The sequence below is a fragment of the Aedes aegypti genome, chromosome 2 (genome assembly GCF_002204515.2).
Source record: "Aedes aegypti strain LVP_AGWG chromosome 2, AaegL5.0 Primary Assembly, whole genome shotgun sequence".
NCBI classification, from domain to species: Eukaryota; Metazoa; Arthropoda; class Insecta; order Diptera; family Culicidae; genus Aedes; species Aedes aegypti.
This window is the reverse complement of record NC_035108.1, coordinates 78,329,660-78,349,439: the sequence shown is the minus strand read 5'-3', so window position 1 is coordinate 78,349,439 and position 19,780 is coordinate 78,329,660. Positions and strand designations below refer to the sequence as shown.

General features: G+C 36.2%; 1 protein-coding gene across 1 annotated transcript in view; it reads left to right on the top strand.

The window, feature by feature from the left end:
- The window catches only part of LOC5574802, a 266,282-nt gene that overhangs the window by 178,957 nt on the left and 67,545 nt on the right, over positions 1-19,780 (top strand). The gene's annotated exons all lie outside the window — the stretch shown is intronic.

The following is a 19,780-nucleotide window of genomic DNA, read 5'->3' as shown; positions in this document are numbered from 1 at the left end:
GTTTTGTCTCTAGGAGCACCGAGAAGAAGATTAAGTCACGATCCGGGGAAATTAGCAAAGGAGCTACTACCTTGGCTACTATATGGCGGTAGTATCGGATAATGCGGTTTGACAGGTTCAATTTGTGCTAATTTAATGGGTCGTTAGACGTTCTGAGTGAGTTTTGGAATTTTAAACTGTCGCCGGGATTGAATTGTGAATTTGATTACTAGACGGTATTGTTTGAAGTTATTTAGAACGGTTATAATTGAGTTAACTTCATCGGAATGAAATGACCACTCACGACATCTTTTTTTCTTGTTCCAAATTGACCAGTGAATCATTACAGATTTAGTAAAATATTTGCGTTTTTTGTTTCTTCCAATAAGTGTAATATATTTTTTCTTTATAGTAAAAATAACAAAAATAATATCAAAATTTCCCTTACAATAAACAAGATTGTAACAAAATGTTTTATAATATAAACAACATTACAACTGAGTATGGTACCTGATTTGGGAGCCCAGATAGCCGTAGCGGTAAACGCGTAGCTATTCAGCAAGACCAAGCTGAGGGTCGTGGGTTCGAATCCCACTGGTCGAGGATCTTTTCGGGTTGGAAATTTTCTCGACTTCCCAGGGCATAGAGTATCTTCGTACCTGCCACACGATATACGCATGCAAAAATGGTCATTGGCATAGTAAGCTCTCAGTTAATAACTGTGGAGCTGAGCTAAGAAGCAGGCTCTGTCCCAGTGGGAACGTAACGCCAGAAAGAAGAAGAAGATGGTACCTGATACTTCTTATTAACCTTTACAGTACTGGGTGCCGACTTCGAAGTTTCCCAATTCAATTTCAAAATCATCGTTCACTTCATAAATGAGTTATATGCAATGAACCAATTGTCACCCAACACGCAACAACAAAGCCATTGTCATCTCTTCTTCTTGTTGCAACAGTTTTATTTCGCAACAACAGTTTATCATCACTTGAACAGAATATGACAATGATCGATCACCACGAGCGCAGCGATTTTCTGGGCTTCGCATTGCAATTTTCGAGAACTGTTTTTCGTGTTGGTAAACACTGGCACATTATCGAACAACATCCATAAAACAAATTTGGTTTTGTGTTTTAAATAACTGATTATATTATATACAGTTGAAAAGGTTGCAACATTGTTGCGCCCCGTGATTGTCATGACAATTTTGCTTTTGATTGTATCCCTATGCAATAGTTGGGACACACGGTTGTGAGCGAGCTTGCTTTGTTGTTTGTTTTTCGTCCGTTTTGATGACAATTTGATTCACTGGTTATATATTCATGCATAGGGGCCTTCCTTAGCCGAGTGGTTAGAGTCAATGGCTACAAAGCAAAGCCATGCTGAAGGTGTCTGGGTTCGAATGCCGGTCGGTCCAGGATCTTTTCGTAATAGAAATTTCCTTGACTTCCCTGGGCATAGAATATCGTCGTACCTGCCACATGAGATACGAATGCGAAAATGGCAACTTTGGCAAAGAAAGCTCTCAGTTAATAACTGTGGAAATGCTCATTGAACACTAAGCTGAAAAGCAGGCTCTGTCCCAGTGCGGACGTAATGCCAAGAAGAAGAAGAAGAAGAAGATATTCATGCATGCATTAACAATTTTGAATTCCTTGACTATTTGACAGAATGTGTCAGGTCAATAACACTGCGAAACACTTTGTTGTCTCAAGTACCAAAACACCGATATTAACTTAGTTTTGAGTTGCCGTTTTAAAATATATCATAGCTCGTTTATTTTGAGATGTTCAAAATGCAGAATTTGACGATTTCAGCCAACTTGCATGCGAGTTTATTAGCTTGTGTGGCAATTTATTTGCTTAATTTGCCACAGAATTCAAACTTCATATTTTAAACAAAGCTCAAAACTTGTTTTCTGATGGTTTAGAAAAGTATTTTTTTTTAATATAAGAAAACGAAAAATTTGATATGATTCGAAGCCTACAAATGTTGAAGAAGTCGATTAAATCTAAATTTAAACAAAATTATGTCTCAGATGAAATTTGAAGTCCTATTTTGTATGCTTGGTGGATTAAGTTATCGAAAAAGTTTGATTAATCATACCTTAGATTTCATGTTAACATGAATGAAACCAGTGTTGTATACAACTTTAGCGACTTGTAGCTCAAAATTGTGATGTGCTCGAAAATTTCTGAGAACGGCCTCAGATTTAGCAATTCCAAATCGACTAGAGACATATAATTTGATCCTTGAGACAGGCAACAATATAATTTTTGTTACGCTGTATAATGTCAAAGTGCTCGTGAAATAGTAATCTGAAAAACAGTTTCTGATCTGGGTGGGACGTAACGCCAAAAGAAGAGGAAGGATATGAGATGGTGTCAACTTTCATGGCCCATACACAATTAAAACTCTATATATTGCATATGTAAGATCAATCATAGAATACTGCAGCATTGTATGGTCTCCTTTCTCAATCACACACGAAGATAGATTAGAATCTGTACAAAAACAATTTCTACTATACGCTCTTCGTAAATTAGGTTGGACATCATTTCCACTTCCATCCTACAAAGCACGCTGCATGCTTATTGACATACAAACTTTGAAAGAGCGGCGTGAAATCTCATGGGTTTTATTTGTAAATGATATCGTTTCGCAACGTATTGATTCTACAGAAATATTTTCAAAACTAAGTTTCTACATTCCTTTTAGGCAACTACGAAATCGTAGCTTATTCCTGACAAATCATCATCGAACAAATTATGCCAAAAATGGGCCTCTAAATCAAATGATGGCCATTTATAATCAACATTGCGAAACTATTGACTTTACCATGTCTCCGCAAAATCTAAAAACATACTTCAAATCCATTCGAAATCGCAACACATAAAATAAAACAAAATTAAATACACATTACTTAGACTACATTTTTTTTTCTTTCAATATTTTTTTTTATTTCGTAATTCATACTAGCATTAAGAAATAAATCAAAAATCTGTATATGTAAAATGTACTAGTCTACGTCGGTTGACGAAAAATAAATAAATAAATAAATTCAGTTCTGTTTAAAAAATGTTAAAATTCAAGCCTTCATACGATAACGGCAGAAGAAGTTCCAAATCTGGCCATTAGGAGCCTTACCGAAACCTGTTATAATTTTCATGACACAATATAATTCATGACACGGTATTCAATCCATTGTGGGTGAAAAATCATGAATTTTAAGCCATCGAAAGGTATTAGTACATGATATTCTGGAAATGTTCCTTTAGGGTCTCACCCAAACCGATATCCGATTACCATGTTTCCAAATTGGCCACAATAGTGTCCAAAATGAAACAGGTAACATATTCTATCAGAAAGATCGATGTTTTCTTGATTTTTGAAAGTTTTGGATCAAAAATATAACTCACATCTAATCAAAATCGATCGAACGATGGCGGAACTAGATATTTTGAATTGTGAATCATTGATGTCGGCACCCAGTACTGTAAAGGTTAATCTTGGCAACAAATTTCTCGACCAAATTTTGCTTATAAAGCTTAGGAAGGTCCCAATACACACAGTTGAGCTTCCAGTTGTAGAGTTGATAAAATTTGATTGTGAATTGTTGATTGCCCATAGAACTTTTTGCTAATTTTTGATAGACTTGAGTTAGTGAAAATGAACTAGTTATTTTGGACCACAATAACTTGCTGATAAAACTGTACTATAGAAATATTTACTGTAGTTTTTAATCATTTGATTTTCAAATAGCTCAGCTACTAGACACCAAGTAGAATATACAGAAGCTGGGGTTGAAATCGATAAAAAAAAACATTTTTCACTCTCTGTAACAAACATGAATGGTAGCATAGGTAGTGAGAGCATGTTGTCTATTGCTTCAGCTTTGATCACATTGCACATCTGCTGACACAGCTTGATCAAACTCCTTCAAAGATCCCAAGATGGGATTTGATAGTTCTTCGTCGTCAAATAAAAACTAAATTTGCAATCCCTTAGGAGAAGCTTAATAAAGACGAATTCCATGTCAAATCGATCAGTCACTCGATCATCTTCGATTTGCAGTGAATTTTGCACATGTTCTCGGTAGGGTATTTTTTGCATGCAATTTATTTGAAAAAAATCTAGTTCCACAGTTTCGGTTTTAGAAAAAAAAAATTCTAAAGGGAAGTTGTAGTGGATTGTACGACATTTCCCAGAATGACGTTCCCCAGAATGACATTTCCTAGAACGCCATTTCCCAGAATGAGATATTTCCTTGAAAACTATTCCACAAAATGGGACATTCCCAAAAAAAAAAAATAACAAGCGATTTTTGGGCTGTTCAAATCCAGTTAAATGGTGAATAATCCTGTTGTTGTAGTCTTTCATTTATTGATTATAGAATCTTTTAATCGAAAATTCTAGAAATTAATCAGATACAGCGCCACATACAGGGTGTCCGCAAATTATCCGTACAAACTTTGAAGGCATGGCTCTATGCAATTAAGCGGAATAATTTCAATATTCGTGCATGGTATAAAAAATTGACCTATTATTTTCTTTAGCAGCAAGTTTCACACATTTCCGATTTCACATATTTGCTATACCAAGACAAATGTGCTGGAAGGTTTTAGTGAGAGCCGTTTTTCAAGCTTTTTGATGGAAGATAAAAGTCCATAGAACTCAGGATTTGAACTGATTCATTTTAAATCTCCAGCCATACTTGAAGCCAAGAAACTGTAGATTACTTCAAACAGTAATAGAAAATTTGGAATAATCTATTTCAGATTTTAGGGAGAAAACATCTCTAAAATGACTAGCGGCCCTCAGGAATAACATCTCCCAAAAATTAAAATTTGCCTATCTCAGAAAGAAGCAATTATTTCTAAATTATTTGAAATTCTATTTTGTGTCAACATATGGATGTATTAAAAAAGGTACACGGTCATTGATTTTTTATAGTTTTAAATGTGAGATCATCTTTACCATATTTTGTTGTTCGGATAATTTACGAACACCCTGCATGGTCGAAAATATAATGAGAACCGTTAGGATAATTTTTATATATTTTGACGATTTTCTCCTTACAAACTTCAAGCTCGTTTAGTTCCTTCTTAGAGTTGATGGATTCTGTTCAAATTTTTACAGTAGTTTATTGTAGTCTGACTAATATGAGCCACCCTAGGGCACACAGACTACGATATTTTGTAGCTAATAAGTTTTGCTGTAAAAGGAAATTATCAAAGACAAGAGAAATTTTCTAGAGTAATTGTGTTTCATCAATCTACATAATTACGAAGACAATAAACCTAGGAATAACAGCATATGTTCAGAAGAAGGGAAAATATGCTATGAAGGCAAAAAAACAAATTCCATTAATTTATTTGGTACTAATAGAATATCACTAAAACAAATAACCCTTTCAAAATACAATTAAAAGAACTGTCAATTTTAAAAGAAGGAATAATAAATATGGAAACAAAACAAGTTTGATCATGAAACATAATATGGCATATGAAAGAGCAGCTTATCTTAAACGGTTGCGCTACTTCTCCCCGAATGTCGTTTCCCCGAACGCCAGTTCCCATACTGCTAGTGCTCCGGACACCCAGATTCCTCAAATAGCCTAGTTCTCCGAAGATTTTGGCTCTTATAATTGTCATAACTTTATTTTTTTAATTGTGTTTCAAGATGGTGAACGAACTGTCATCTGATCTGCACCCTTCTTTACTGAATTGGAGGCTTTGCAGGAAATGTCTTTTGGGGAAATCGGTCATTCGGATAGCTGGCATTCGGGGAAATGATATTGAGGGAAACAACAGTAGCACAATTATGTTAAGCAGATATAAAATTGAGATTTTGGTTGGGTCTGGCCATGAAGCACATACTAATTTATTTTGGATATATTTTTAAACTCCCTCCTTCCTCCAAATGTTGTCTTATGTCCGTACAAACGTTTAGACATTTTTATGGGCAGTGGTCTTTGGCCAAACCATGCCCCCCATAGATGATCAAGTGGTTTGTGGACGGCCCTTTAATTGGTTTACCTGAGAAAAAGGAAGCAAACACATTTCAAAATGTTATGTATTTTGACCCCATTCCGATTTTATTCGCTTGAGATCCATAATACCTGATTTTGACAAAATCATATTTTGAGTGAATTGACGCCTGTGTCCAGAATTCTAAGCTTCTGGGAATTCGAATCAATTCAGTAGGTACATTTTTTCAACGACAAATAAACTGTATAACAAAATTTATGTTTTCCACTCTTTTAAAACGATTCTGGGGAATGGTTTTCTGGGGAATGTATTTCTGGGGAATGGGATTCTGGGGAACGTCATTCTGGGGGATGTCGTTCTGGGGTTTGACTTTCTGGGAAATGTCCTACAACCGTTGTCGTTAAGGTGACACATCTCGGAATCCAAACATGGCAGGCACAATGGCCGGCTTGTGCCCCTACTCACGATTTCAAAAGCACTAACCTGCTGAAATAATGAACGTACAAAGTCAATCTTCTTATTTTAAGCTTTCTGCTAGTGCACAAAGCTAAAATAGAAATTGCACTGTAGTTTGATGCTTCTTTCGTGAGATTTGTGCCTTCAAAGTTTTGGTACATTATTAAAATTTAATTTCAAGCTGTTTCACCTTAACCGTTTGGGCTGCAAAAAAAAATATACACTGAAAAAATATTTATTTTTTGTCATGAGCAATTCTTGCTGATCCAGACCGCCATAAAAGAAAATTCCTTTTAATTTCCTGCTTTTATAACTAATTAAGCTGAGAAACAGGCTCTGTTCCAGCAAGAACGTAACGCCAGGAAAAAAGAATAAAAAAACAAGCGTTACGGTAGCCATAAAATTGAACAATTGCTAACAAGGTACTAACAATTGCTAACTCACTCTACTAAAAAATGGCGTAAAATCCAAGATGGCCACCAGATTTTTCGCTTAAATCAGTGTTTCCCAAACCTTTTTGACTTTCGCCATCTTGAGGTTGATATATTTTAAAATTATCACGCGAAAAAATATCTAAGATTTATCGAAAAATGTTTTTTTTTTTTCGCAAACTGTTAAGCTACCTGGCGTACGAGGGGTCAACCATTTGAAAAAAAAAAAACTGAAAGGACCACCCTTTTGTTTTAGCATATACTAGCGATCAGTGACATAAAATTGAAATTCTAACGATGTGTGCCGATGGCGGCCTGGTTTCAGCGAGAATTGCTCTCAAAAATGAAACTTAGGCTTTAATTTACACAAAAGCACAATTTTTATTATTTTTGAATTTTCAACATAGAATTTTGATATGAAACAGATGTTTAGGAGAAAGTTTCATGATGGAGAAATTTTTAATAAAAATGTTTTTTCTAAGAACAACTTTTGGTACATATTCAAAATTTTGTTTTTTTTTTGTCGAAATAAATACGTTTTAACAATAAAATAGAAATCTTCAAATTATTCTAGACCATAATGACTATCATCATCACTTCTCTGGAAGTAGCCATTTTCGAGTTATTTCAAGTTTCATGGAAAAATGTAGCATTTAAACAATAAAATAAACCATTTTTATTTGTTATTCGCGATTATCCATTAAAAACAATGGGTTTTTGATAGTTTAGGCCATATTACTCTCTCCTGATGCAGAACCACGCATAGCAAATAGAAATGGCCTATTTTATTTTTTAATTAAATTATAAATATTTGCTTTAGACTTGAACTTGAACTTGAACTTGAAAATGGCTACTTCTAAAGAAGTTATCGGGTTAATCATTATGGTTTAAGATAACTTCAAGATGCTTATTGTATCATCAAAATCAATGTTTTTAACCTACCAATTATAAAGTATGAATTCAAATTCTGAACGTTTTTCTGAAAATATAGGAGGTACATGGAAGATCGATAATAATCGAGATTTTAACACCGTCCATTAGTATTTGGGCACGCATTCATGTTCTCGCACATGAATGCGTGTCCAAATACTAATGCACGGTGTCTAAATCTCGATTATAATTTTTCATATATGTACCTCCGATATTTTTAAGAAAAATTTTCGGATCTGAATTAATATTTTGTAATTGGAAGGTCGGTGAAAATATTCTCATAAATTTTATAACAGTTTTAGTTGCGAAATTGGATTTCACAAATTTAGTATGGAAAACAGTTTATGGACTATTTTGAAGAAATCCAATTATTCCACTACAGAATATTTTCAATACTTATCCTCTTTGAAAAACATCGGAGGAACATCCAATTTCGATAATAATGTTGACACCGTGCAATATGGTTACTCTTTAAAATAGTGATACTAATACTAGCCTAAGCAGTTTTCCCACTCCATAAGTGCCCATCGGCTATCGATTACTTTCTGTTTAACTCATCGTTATCTGATTGAATCCAGTCAATTTATGCAGCGAAAAACATCCTTCCTATATTATGTCTGCCCTTTCAATTAAGGTGAAAAGCGGATATAATGCCAATATACCTGACACTACTGGCAGTGGCAGGTCTGACTGTGTCAAATCAGTTGACGTCGCGTTGCTACTATCATCGTCAACTTCACCACCACTTGCCATTTTCTCCACCTGCCAACGATCAAATCCTCCATCAACTTAAGGATCCCACCATCATTTGTGATCGTGTCGGTCATTTAGGGTAAGCAATCCATTAGTGGAGGTAGTGTGTTTTGACTTGCTTGGCACTAATAAACGATCATATGACATTTTCCAACGGTGTACAATGTAAGATGATACAAGCAATCGAATGAAATCCATAAAATTTAATCGCAAAATTATTTATTATTTTCCCAAAATTTTTGCTTTTTTTGCACCTAAAGTGGTGCCAGTATTCAAAGGCTTTTTGAAAGGAAAAATTTAAATGTATCGTGATTTTTATACGTTTTAATGATAGAAGCATTTGAAATCTCTCGAATGATTCGTTAAAATGATTTTATCACCATATTTCAGCTGTTTTCCCTTTAGATGCACCACTAATGGTTCATTTGCCCTAAACTAATCGCGGGTTTCACTTTTTATGACCGTACCTGGATGTCAGGGCCATAGCCCCAGCAGCACCCCATCCGCCAATATGTGTATCAAAATCGTGATCATCAACACGGCTTCTGTTGGTGCGAATCGCGGGTGATCTTTTCGTGATAGTGTCAAGAGTGATTTCTGATCGAAATGTGGGAATCTAGCGATATAGCCAGAGGGCACCGCTGAGGAAGCGGTGGCCCATCTTAGGACATTCTTTTTGAAATTCAGCGAACTAAATAACTTTCACAGGCCGACTAAAAACGAAGATCGTTAAAAACGATCGTTTGTGTTTACATTTTATGATCGGCGATCGTTAATTGGCACCCTTCGCTGCGAGTAGCGATGAAAGGGGCATTTTTCCACATAATATGATTCGCAGATCTCGTGACGAGGGATAAATTTGAAATGCAGAAATTGTCAATCCGGCTTGACCTACCACCGCGAATGATCAACGTGATGGGCTGTCCTACCGATCGTAAGTACGGTCACATAGGGCTTGTAGCGAATAACTTTTTAGTACCTTGGTCAAGCGTGGTGTAAAAATGAGAGGCTATTCGTAAACCCTCCTCACAAGATAATTTTTATTCTATTTACTATCTATAGGAGGAAATTTAAAATACCAGATATTTACCTTGATTAAACAAACTTCTGGTTAATTAACAAAACTCAAAGTCTGGAAGACTTCCTGTAAGAGCTGGTGTTTCTCAAGGCAGCATTTTAGAACCGATATTACACAATATTTTCACATTTGACTAACCTGGGTAATCTCAGGGAGATTTTTACTGCGGATGACACAGGCCTCTCCGCCAAAATCTGTAGTAGATTGCGAGAAAGTTTGGATATTTTTACTCCATACTTGCAGAAATGGAAGATTTCTCCTAATGCTTCCAAAACTCAGCCCTTAATATTCCCAAAACCAAAAGCTTTTGTCTGGTTTTTCAGGTACCTTGAGCGTCGAAGCCTTGCACATGTACTTCTGAGCTTGTATGGGAATACATTAAATTTCTACAAGATATTGCTACAAAAAATTACATAAACTTGTGTTGAATACCTGGACACTGTGGAATAGAAAGAAACGAAAGAACAGACTTGTTAGCAAGACTTGAATCATCTAAAACTAAGTTCTAAACCATTTTGTGGAGTATCAGAGTGTACCCTCAAAATGGAATCAAAAAACTGGAAAATAGAATGATTAATATGATTTGGAACGATCTAAAAGATCAGAAAAATTTGGAACAATCGATAATCTAAAAAAAATGTTACCTAACAAAACAGTTACTCAAAATCTATCAAAACTTTCAAATCAGTTAACCAAAAAAGGTTGAAACACATTTGTAGTTTAGTAGCGGGACAATTACCGAATAAATATTATTTTAAACTACAGTGTCAATGACACCTGTCGATTCAACAAGACGTCATTGTTGAATCTTCTCTTTTTGGAATCGACCCCCTGTTCGATCCTTACTTTGATCATTTTTGTCATTGAAGTCACTATTATTTTGCTGTCCGCCCGCTACCAGCCCTGGACATAAGAGATGATCTTGACAGCTACCAGTGTCCACTGACACCCCATATCAACAAACGTTCCGATCCGGAGCCGGAGCTTGGAGCCGGGAGCCGCAATAAAACGGGTTTCCGTGGAAGTAGATTTGCACAGGGCCATGCGGTAGCAACATAAGCCAGATGACTATTATTTTTGCATTAGCTGCTGAAACGAATAATGGCCTTTCTTCCAACGAACTCCTTCAAACGCCCCGTTGGTGATGACTGAAACGATGTAAAGGGAAGGGGGCAGCAGCCTTTGGTTATTCAACCGTGAAAAATTGTGTCCAGAGAGCTCTGTGTGTACATATATAGGCCATCTGGAGCACGAATTCAGGACAGAGGAGGCCTCATCAGCGTCTTTCGACCTCAAGCTGTTTTGTGTCGGGCACGAAGGATGACTTTCAGCATCTGTGTCAAGTGACTGGGAAGGGTTACTGACCTACATTGTGGTGGCGGAAATTGCGATATGATGCGAAATAGATTTTGATCAAATTGGAATGGTGTTTGATATGTGAAAGTTACCCATTCTAAGGTTTTGAGATCTGTAATAGGTCAAAAAATAATCTATTTTTTCTGAATTGTATTACGAAAGTGTAAAGGCAGCATTCGTTTATTACGTAACGATAAAATTGGAAATTTTTAATCTCCTCTCCCCCTCTGTAACGCTTTTTGTATGAAAACTAAAAAAATGTGTGAGACCTAATCCCGGGAAGAATTTCTGGGAAAATGCGCTAAGAGAAATTTGGAAGAACCTACTTGATTAAATCAATGAATTAATATCTAAGGAAATCGCCGGAGATATCACACAAGAAACAACTGGTTGTATAAATGAGCAAGTCCTGAACGAAAATCTTAGAAAAGTTTCAATAAAGTTCAAGACAGAATCATTGCACGAATTCATGGAAAGTTGAAGACTTACTCCAGTAATTTCTGGGTGTATCAGTAATAAAATCTTTCAGGAGAAAATATGAAAGCCTCCTATTTTTGAAAGTAACGTATCAACACAAATGTATAATATTTAAAAAAAAATCGGTGACCAGAAGCGACATCAAGGAAACATTAGAAAGTTAAGTAATTTAAAAAAAAATCAAAAAAATCATTGCTCAAATGGCGCTTAGATATTAAGATTGATATCAAAAATTTAAGTGTAAGAGCGTCAAATACTTATCTACTACGGTGATAATTGACTCCCATTATCGTCTTCTAGTAAATCATCCACACGTGATCCTCCCAAACCAAGTACAATAATGCACGGATGCGATGCATCAGTTCCAGAAACAAATACATCTCCGCGCATTGTTCCCATTGTATTCAAAAGCGCCATTCAGCTCGAATCTCCACCACTTGATCACACAACAGGAACGTTTCGCGGAGTCTGCTGCTAAATCTGGATAGCTCGCGAAATTAGCGGTTGGGAGGTTTAATCACGTTGCGCTAACATGCTTCTTCCGCTGCTCGTAACTCGTAAAGATCTTGTGCGTCTGACGTTGTCCATTAATTGCAACTGACGTCTACCTAATTGCTAGAAAGAGCATCATTCTAAGCTGTTTATCAATGGTACCTACGCCAGTAGGACTTTCCATAGATCACTAAGGCTTAAGCGGCTGTTGCCAACGCTCGAAATGCTTAAGTGCATCAATCATATTGGCACGTCGTAGCAATGTGTCGCGCAGCAGGTGATGACAGTCGAAAACAACCGCAGTCCACAGCATGGTCGTAGCTAGGGTTTCCATCAGGTCTGGGAGCGAACGACTATGACAATACTTTTACACTAAGTCCGCACAAGTTTTTTTTCCACTATATCTTACATCAATTTTTCCGATTGCTAGTTCATATGAGAGACTTTCAATGTTTTTTTCAGGAGTTCTTAAAGAAAAGTCCACAAAGACTTTTGAAGTATTTCGTTCAATAGTTTTTCCAAGAAAATCTACAATTCTCACGCAGGTTTTTCAATTTTTTTCCCTTGAAGAAAACCTGAAAAAAAAAAAACATGAAGGACTTATTTTGGGAAATTTCTCAAACAGACTGATTCAGGTCTCAGAAGATATTTATTAGGTAATTCCTGAATCCTTAAAATCTCAAAGCAATCGTGTTTTGTATGAAACTCTATTAAATCACTGGAGGCATCTTTGGAGAAACTATTTAATTCTTAAAAACGAGAATCTGGTAATCACTGGATAAACTCCTTGAGAATTTTTGGCTTTCTTCAAAGGTTTATGAAAAATCGTTGATAAAACGTTGATAATCGTTGATAAGGTAATTTCTGTGGTTATCCTTCGAAAAACTCCAAGTTGAATTCTTGAAGCTAATCAAAAACGAAATTTTCAGAGAAAATCCTTAGAAAGTCAGAGTATTACCTGAAAGAAGCTTTGAGCAAGCTTTGAATTAATATAATGCAATCCCTGAAGACAATCATGAAAAAATACATACGTAAAACGAGCAGTGGTAATTGTAATGTCACGAGGAATTACGAGAATTTTTTCTAGAAATAAATCTTCAGGTTCCTGTTAGATTTCGTTCTATTTTTTCGAGCTTTATTTGAAGCACTGAAATACCAGAACTCAGAATGGAAACCCCGGATCCGCATTGCATTCCCTGGATTCACACTGGAAATCCAGGATCTAAACTAAAATATTGAAACCTCACTTTGATTCCAGAATTAACACTAAAATCCCAATATCTTTATGGGAATTCCGGTATCCATACTGTAATGCCAGAAACCTCACTGGTATCTACATTGGAAAGTCTGGATCCACACTGAAATCCTAGGCTGAAATTCTAGTTTACTCTGAAGTACGAGAATCCACCAGTATCCATACTGGAACCCTAGAACTCATGGTTAAATCCACGGATTCACACTGGAATTCCACGATCAACGCTACAATGTTAGGATCCATACTGGAATACCTGGATCCATACTGTAATACCTCGATCCACAATGGAACCTCATGATCCTTACTGGAATCCCAGCATCCACACTGGAAGCCCAATATCCACACTGAAATTTCTGAAGTCACACTGGATTCCCAGGAGCCATACTCCCAAGTAACAATTAAAGCTGAAAAGCAAGAGTAATATCTGAACATTGGCTGATCAATGGTGTACAAGGCTGAACACAGTGACAGCTGAACAATAATTTGAAGAAAGGCTTATTAAACGCTCTTATTCAGCAGTACATTCAAAGCAGAATATCAAGTTGAACAAACTATTTTGCATCAACAGTTTTCACTTTTGTTCAGCCAACCTGAATGGCATTGATTAAAGGTTATTTAAAGCTTTAATCATCATCCCCTGTCAAAAATTTGTCTCGCCGTAGGTTAACAAAAATATACATACCAAAGTTTAGGTCAAAACCGGATTCATTAAACACATCGACCAACAAATCTCCACATCACAAAGCAAGCTAAACACACACGGGCCTATAATTTGTCGAAAGAAAACTCCTGATTACAGCATCGATGAGCTTGGGTAATAACAAGATGAAATTCTACCCTCGATCGCGATTTATTTTAATTAACTGAACGAAGCGATATAATAAACTTATTTTCCACTTTATTCGTAATCATTATCAACGCAAATGCCAACAATTACGCAGCATTAATTAAAGATTTTCGAGGATTCTAGTTTAAAACTAAAATCAAAACACACTTATGACAGCTAACTTAGTTGTTTTCGCATAGCACTGATAGCACTTCTCCAGCCTCAATGCAACCTTTAACATAGCCCTTATTCAGACAAGTGGATAAGTTATTCCTTTACTATCAATGATGTTCACACAGCCTCATGTGGAGCAGTTGTCAAGGTAAGTGGTTATAAATCAGTGAATCCCAGTTCAATTCTCAATTTTCATATTTACTTATCTTCATCTTAAAATTCCAGCACACGACTCCACTGCATATTTGAAATTGTTAGTAGCGATTATAATCCCCAAAACTATGAATCTGCAAATATTTTAACATTTTTTTGGTTTATTGTTGAATAATGGATGAATAAGCGATTGTTAAGCTTTCGAAGGATGCCATCTGTTCTAAAAATAGAAATGACTTTATTGAAAGGGGCTTGAATAAGCGCATGCTAGACCATTATTCAGTCTTCTATACAGCTTCAATTAAGCTTGAGGCTGAATAAAATCGCCAGAATTAGATGTTTAACAGCTGTACAAGAGTGTGTGGTGGCTATGAACAGCTTTTGTTCAAACTAAGGCTGATTTAAATTAGTTATAAAAGCGTTTGAGCAGCTTGAAATTGTTACCTGGGCTGAAATCCTAGGAACCGCATGAATATTCCATATTGAAATTTAAGGATCTAAACTGGAATCTTCGCATTCAAACTGGAATTCCAGGGTCCATGTTGAAGTCCCAGGATGCACACTAGAATACCAGGTTTTACACGGAAATACTAAGATTCGCACTGGAAGCCTAGGATCCCTGCCGAAATCCACTGAAATCCAGCGTTCCACATTACAATCCCAGGATTCTCATCGAAATCCTACGATCTACGCTGCAATTCCTGGATCTGCACAAGAATGTCAGGATCCATACTGGAAATCCAGAATCTACACGGGTAGAAATCGGAATCCAAAATCATGATTATGCACCCGGATATCATGATTCCAGTGTGTTTTCATCTTACGAAAATACACCATGATTTGGACTTACGATATCATGAGTCAGATTGTCGTAACGCGATACAAGTTGCAGCTGAGTGCTTGAAATCATGCATCGAGTGCTCGAGAATCATGATTCGCGCATCCATTTCAGATATATTTATATTTCTGTCAGTCAACCCGATAAAATAAAAAAAAAAATAGTAGAGCAAGATTCGAACCAAGAACCTTTTGATTAAGAGCTACGTACTTCACCACAGTACCAATCTATCGTTATGAATGATGGGTGATCGATGCGTATGAGTTGAAGCAAAGTGCACCGCTTTGTATTGTCGCTCTGCATGTTACGTTTATGAAGAATCATGATTATGACTCCAGGAACCATGATTTGTCGTATGGTGTGACTTGTAAATCATGGTGTGGAAATAAGATTTTTATCCGTGTACACTGAAATTCAAGTTTTACACTGTTATTAAAGGATCATTATTGAAATACTTCAATCCAGACTGGAATCTCAAAATCCGCTATTTAATCCCAAGATTTACACTGGAATCCCACGACTACACGGGGATATCAAGATTCACATTGCAACACCGGGACTGGAATCTCACTGGAATTTGCACTGGATTTAAAAAATCCACTTTGAAATCCTACGATCTACCCAACAATCCCTAGATTCACACTGGAATAAAGGTATCTATACTGAAATTCCAGATTCCACGCTGAAGTTCTTGGATCCACACTGGTATGCCAAGATTCACACTGAAATCTTACGATCCATACTTCAATTCCAGGATCTTCACTGGAATTCTACGATCTGTATTACAATTCAAGGATTCACACTGGAGTCTCAGGATCCACACTAGAATCCTAGGATCCACAATGGAATCCCAAATTTCACACTGTAATTCTGCGATCCACATTACATGCCCAGGATCCACACTGAAATACTACGATCCACACTACAATTATAATATCCACACGGAAATCGAGGAATCCACACTGAAATACCAGGCTTCAAACTAAAATGCTACAATCCTAGAATTACACTGGAATCAAAGGGTCCATACTGAAATATCAGGATCCACATTAAAGGCCCTGGCTTCACACTGAAATACCAACATCCACACTGGAATCCCATGATCTGCGCTGAAATCCCAAGATCCATACTGTAATCTCAAGATTTACACTGTTTTCAAAGGATCAACACTGAAATACCAAAATTTAGGCTAGAATCTCAGGATACACAATCTAATTCCAAGATCCACACTTAAATCCTACGCTTCACACTACAATCCTAGGATCTTCACTAAACTTCTAAGATTTGAAGTTTCAGGATCTACACTAGAATCTTAGGATCCACATTGGAATCCCAAGTTCCACACTGTCATTCTGAGATCCACATTACGATCTCATGATCCACACTGAAATCCTACGATTTACCCTACAATTATAATTCCACACGGGTATCGAAGGATCCACACTGGAACATCAGACTCCACACTAGAGTGCTACAATCCTAGGAGCCACACTGGAATCGAAAGATCCACCCTAAAATACTAGGATCTACATCGGAGACCCTGGATCCACAATGAAATACCAACATCCACACTGGAATATCAGGATTCACACTGGAACCCCAGGATTTATTCGGAAATCTCAAAATCTACACTGGCTTCCACATCCTCAATCGTTCAGGAATCTCTGATTGGGAAACCACGCTTACACAGAAAAGAATATCTAACCCGTTAACGCCCAGCGTCCTATTTTGAGGACAGAAGTGCCGAACGCCCAGCGTCCTTAATTGAGGACAATGATCTCAGCAAATAATTTAAAAAACGATACAAAATATAATCATATCATGTTTGAAGAACTTGGTCATAGACCTGATATCTTCCACTCAGTTGACATTATGTTTCGTAATTCACTCACCAGGTGACGCTACAGCATAATCAAATATACACTATCCAACTTTGACAATGCATATCTCTATTGTTTTCGAAGCGATTTCGAAAATTCTTTCAGCAATGGAACCGAGCATCACTCAAGATCATCGCCCATTTTAATTGTCTCGAAAAAAATGCGTCTACCCAAAATTATTTAGCAATACACACTTCCAAGCATTTTTGAAAATATATCCAACAATAAAAAGAAATTTGTCAGAAGCGATGACAAATAGTTTGTTTTCGACATGAAAGTTTTTGTAAAAGTGCAGAAGTGTTTTAGCAGAAATAGAGCTTCTAATTACACTCAAAATTTGTTATACTAAATAATATAAATAAATACTATTTGCTCATAAACCAAATTTAAAGCGATGACATGTAGCCTAAAGTAGTAACTCAAGTAGTCCAGTGAACATTTTTGGGTAGAACTATCAATTACTGATTACGCTCAAAATTTGTTTTACTTATATAAAACTACGAAACACTTTAGGTTTCCAACCTGTTTGCATGTAAATCAAAATTCATAGCGATGTTATCTAGCTTTTTCAGTATATATTTGCTTGTACATATTTAGAGAACATATTTGAGCAGACATAGTTATTTTGGATTACACATAAAACATTTTTTACCAAAAAATTACGAGAACTCTGAGTTTTGGACCTCTATAAAGCAATGGCATATATTTTTTTGGCATGAACTTACTTGTAATCAGTGAACATCTTTGGGAAGAAATAGTAAACTATGAAAACACCCAAAAATTTTTTCATTCACCCAAATCATTGAAAAAAAAATGTTATATGACTGTCTGCCCATAAATCGAGTTGCAAAGCACTTATATCTAGTTCTTAATAATAAATTTGATTGTACAAGAACAGTGATTTTGTATTCGAGCAGAAAGTGAAATTTTTGATTGCACTCAACATTTATTTTGCTTAAAAAACTATAAGCAGATCAAGTTTTGAACTTGTTAGCCTGCCTATAAATCAAAAATTAAAACAAATACTCATTTTTTTAGATCCTAGCCAAAGACTTTTTTTTTGTTTTGCTGAAGCTGTGTTTATTTTATGGGAACGTATCGTATTGATCCATATTACGGACACTGATGCACAACTACCCAAGACACATATAAATTGAATCTTTCTGTATGAAACTTTAGCCTAATTGATTTTTATGATTTTTATTCCCGACGCAATCACACTTTTGTTCCATATTCCGGACACTTTGATTCGAATTCCGGACAGGTCTTGAAAAACACAATTAAAATAGTTCAATTATTGAATAAAAACACTAAGTCGTTTGAAAGACGTCAAAACTAGTTGATCGTTGTAAATTTCCATGAATTGCTATATGAAATATTTATTAAAATCATTTTTCAAATTGGGAATTTTTTAACGGCAAATTTTGGAACATTTCGAGTGAACTCTTTCCCATACAAAGTAGAGTGTCCGTAATTTGAAGCTGTCCGGGATTCGAATCAAAACGGTAACTATTACGTGGGATACCTTGAACGTTAACGGGTTAAATTCCAATGTAGTGTAAACATCAGAATTTAGTGAAAATAAATAAAATTTATCTATTGCTACAGCACCTCTAGCATCAGCTAGCATGTTACATGATCATGTAAATTTGAGATGCATTCAATAAAAGATTAATCGTTGACATTTCAGTTTATTTTGATGCTTCAAACATGTGCATGAAAATAAACTGATTTTTTTTTTTAAATAGCTGTGGTCACATAGCTCGTCTATGTGGTGACGCCGACAAGAGCTGCTGATAAAACAGCTCGAAAAATTGAAATATTTCATGCTAACAGCGCAACCTAGTGGAAGAAAACTGAATTAAACAAAAACTGTCGTTAGACTTGAGTTCTTTCAAAACTTTGCCTATGATCATCCTTCCATTTTGTCTAATACCTACTGATCTCAAAATAGATCACTACGCGTTGATGTGATAAGAATTTCATGGCCAAATTAGGTTTACAGCAGTATACAGCAGGAAAATGAAATGTTTACATTAGTTGTTGAATGAATTCGGTCGGAATGATGTTTACTAAACACAAAATGATTCACGCTGACTACAATTAGAGCTATGGCCAAAACCGGTGCTTCTATCCTACAAGATAAAGGATTTCTAAAAAAAAACGCTATTGAGAGGTATTTACCAGAAGCAGTCTAAAGCGTTGGTGGACTTCAAGTATTAAAAAAAACTTCTAATGACGCAATTATTTTATTTCATTGTCAAACATACGATCACCTAAGTGATCGGCAAGCACTCGATGTTCCAAATTGGCAATATAATGCGAGTGCATGGCTCATAAGTCGCTCCGCAGTTCTATACTAGCACTATTTGCTAGTCCCCAACTTACCCTCCTTGGCTACATACATGTCCCACAGCACACAATTAATTCAGAAAGGTGTCTATGTGAGTGATCTGACCACCCGCCTCGACAGTCCAGGCGGCTAACTTCGTGATGGATGAAAGGGATGCACTTTTCTGACAATTGATTGTTTACATGTCGAGATCATGCACAGCACCGGCTCCGTAGACTCTGGTCAACCTATTGTGGAAGCGGTCTGAGCCAAGCGTCGAAATTTATTGGTTCAGATAGCGTGACTGGATTAGCGAAACGGATGAGCTGAGCGTGTGATAGTATTTTATATTAGCACCCCCTCTGGATGAGCTGGATCGA